Genomic DNA, 3,466 nt, shown 5'->3' on the forward strand with positions numbered 1-3,466 from the left:
TTAATGACCTATCACACCTTGGAAATGCTGTGTGCAAGGAAACTCATCCTGTGGACTTGGAAGCTAAATGAAGTCATAGAAATGTTTTTATCTCTTTACCGTCTGAACACTCACAGGCTATGAGAACTGGCGGGTTCTTGTGCAGGAATATCTTGCGCAAGAAAACGTACACACTGGCCAGAACCGCATCGTAAGAACGCTGAGCTCTTGCGCAAGAAAGCATCCACACTGGCGGGAAGCCCTTGCTCAAGAACGTGTCTCCAGAAGCAAATCGGCCATGTCAAGAGGTCACCAGAAGCATCTGTGGCCATGTGCTGGACCCCTACTGGGAAACGTACTTAAAGGGACTCCTGGATGGCCGTTTCCCTGTGGCTGCATGCTCACGCACCCTTTTGAGAGAGCGAGAGCCACAACAGCACCTGTCACCTCTGTTCCTGGCAAGTGCCCCTGGGCACCCTCGCTGCCACCGTCACAGCCATGGAGCCGGAGGAGGACCTCAGCCAGCAACATCTGCTCCTCATGGCCATTATAGAGGCTGTGGAGCTCCTTCACCGGTAGCCACATTGCTCCAGCAGGAACTGGAGACTGGGCAGCAGGTGCAGGACCTCGCCACGGCTGCAGCTGGGCTTGGGCACCCACACCCCACCGCTGACAGGTGCCTCTGGAGCTACGACACCAGTGGGGACTGGTGGGAGCGCCTGGTGCTGGGACAATGGGGAGACCAGCAATGGGTGCAGAACTTTCGGATGCGCAGGGGGACATTCCATGAGCTCTGCACCTGACTCACCCCTGAGCTCCAGAAGCAGGACACCCACCTGCGCCCCGCCATCCTTGTGGAGAAAAGGGTTGCAATTGCCCTCTGGAAACTGGCCACTCCGGACACCCCGGCCACCACTGGCCACCCCGCTACCGCTCCATGGAGAACCAGTTTAGGGTGGGCAGGTCCACCGTCGGCATGGTCATCCGGCAGGTAAGGCCCTCCATGGAACACGGGCTCATCCTGGGGGAGGGCAGGGGCCAGACCGGGCGGGGGGAGGCTGTAGGGGCAGGGGGAAGCCCCGCACACAGGGGTCACGCTGTCCCTCCTGCACACAGCCCCGCTGGTGGGGGGGGGGGGGAGATCCCAGGGGGCAGAGGGCCCTGGCCTGCATGGGAGAAGGGGCCATCAAAGGGAGGGTGAGCACACCCCAGGGGCCCACTGTGTCTCATTCCATGCATCCCCTGTGCTCCCATGTGCCCCTCTGCCATCAATGATGTGCTGCTCCAGAGGGTGATCTGCCTCCGTGATGTGGACACCACCATTACCAGCTTTGCCAGCCTTGGGTTCCCGAACTGTGGGGGAACCGTAGATGGGACCCACATCCCCATCCGGGCACCAAAGCACCAAGCGGCCCGGTTCATAAACCAGAAGGGCTACTGCTCAGTGGTGCTCCAGGCGCTAGTGGACTCCAGGGCCGGTTCCTGGACATTTATGTGGGGTGGTCCGGGCGGGCCCACAACGCTCGCATCTTCAGGTACTCAGGCCTGTGCCACAGGCTGGAGGCAGACACCTACTTCCCTCAGCGGGAATTCACCATTGGGGATGTCAGGATGTCAGTCTGCATCTTGGGGGATGCGGCCTACCCCTGATGGCCTGGCTGATGTGGCCATACACTGGCCACCTGGACCACAGCCAGGCCATCTTCAACAGCCACCTGGACCGGGCCCGCAATCCCGTTGGCCTTTGGCCATCTGAAGGCATGGTTTAGGTGCCTCCTGACCTGCCTGGGCATGGGGGTGTAGCACATCCCGGAGGTCATCTCGGCACGTGCTCCATAATATTATTGAGGGGAGGGTGGAAGCCTTCCTCACAGGGTGGATGGTAGGTGTGGGCCAGGCCTACCAGCAGCCCCACGTGGCCACCACCCGGCAGACCAACCGCCCTGGGGTTCGGGTCCAGGAAACTCTCCGGGTGATGCTGGATCTGGCCCCACAATAGGCCGCTCCTACACCTCTGACCGCAGGAATGCCCCTATGCCCCCACTTCCAGCTCCCATCACTACCCCTTCCTGCCACCCTTCCCTCACCTCCCAATAAATAAAATGTACTTGCTGTAGATAAGGCACTTTTATTTACATGGGGAAGGGCATGCACTGTCGGGTGGGGAGGGGAGGGGACCCTGAACTGGGAGGGCCTCATGATGGATAATGGAGGCTTCTTCCACCCCCATGGGTGCGGGGGCACCTCTGCCCCTCGTGCCGGGTTGGGGCAGGCTGCACCAGGAGGTGCCGAGGGTGGGGGACCTCAGGAGGGAGCATGGGCAAGGCAGGGGGAGAAGCAGGCGGAGAACTGGGGGTAGTAGAGGGGGGCCTGGCAGCATTGGGCTGCTGCACAGGGCCCATCTGGTCGGCAATGGTGCCCAGGAGAGTGCAGACATGGTTGCAGCGCTCCAGGTACTGGCCCTACACCTGCTCCCGCCACTGCACATCTGCGCGGATCTTCTCTGTCAGAGCGCGCTCCATGTGCTCAATCACGCAGACGTGGCGGCAGAGCAGGTGGTGGGGGTCCCGGGGTCGCTGTGATGGGCCCTGCATCCTTTGCACCAGCAGGATGGGGCTGAAAGGTCGCTCGCTGGCAGGGATCCCACTGCAGGAGAAGCAGAGGAGAGCAACATGGTCAGTGAGCCCTGCCCCAAATGATGTTCCAGAGCCCCGTGCCCTCCTCCCAGCACGTCACGATGCCCGGGGACAGATGTGGCTGGTTAGGGGGAATTCCCCTGGGGCAGCAGGAGGGGGGGTCCCAAGGTGGCCCAGGAGCCCCCAGGGGGGCCGCATGTGCTTGGGGAGGCCTGTTGTGCCTTCCCCAGGGGAAGCTACAGTGTCCCAGAGGTGGCCATGGATGTGTGTTGTGTGCAGCACCCTTTAGGCTGTGTGGGGTTAGGCCTGCAACCTTGGGGCTGGCCTACTCCTGGCCAAACCTCACTCCCCTGCTCCCCGGTCTGGTCGAGCGGAATCCCTGGGGTCCCAGGCATATGCTGGGGCTAGCTGCCGCTTCTCTGTGCCACTTGGTCTGGCTGCACGTCAGGTTGCCGGATGGTTTCAACAAAAATACGGACACATTTGACATTACATGAGTCTACATTACATCTTAGTTAAAAAATCCCAGACGTATATTTTCTCATTTTTATCCTCTCAATTTGTTTCCCAGACAGAAAGCTCAAAGACTGGACAGTCTGGTTCTAAACTGGACATCTGGCAACCCTAGCTGCATGAGGTTGCACGTGCTGCATGCCTCTACGCAGCATGTGGCCAGGCTGTGCCATGTGCCACTACCTCTCCCCCATCCTGTGGCCCTCCCCGCCCTTCTCCAGCACACTTGCGAATGGTAGCCACTGCATTCACCAGACAATCCCTCACCAGCTTCGGAGGATGCCCGGGACACATCCTCACTGCTGCTGGGCCGGGATGGTGAGGTCTGGCTGCTGTCC

The 3,466-nt window shown here is 60.6% G+C and overlaps 1 pseudogene; it reads left to right on the forward strand.

Moving 5' to 3' along the window:
- The first annotated feature begins 477 nt into the window (after positions 1-477).
- On the forward strand, positions 478-1,978 carry LOC149523703 (uncharacterized; annotated as a pseudogene).
- The last annotated feature ends 1,488 nt before the right edge of the window (positions 1,979-3,466 follow it).

Source organism: Pelodiscus sinensis, chromosome 12 (assembly GCF_052426305.1).
Source record: "Pelodiscus sinensis isolate ZL-2025 chromosome 12, ASM5242630v1, whole genome shotgun sequence".
In the NCBI taxonomy this organism is placed as follows: Eukaryota; Metazoa; Chordata; order Testudines; family Trionychidae; genus Pelodiscus; species Pelodiscus sinensis.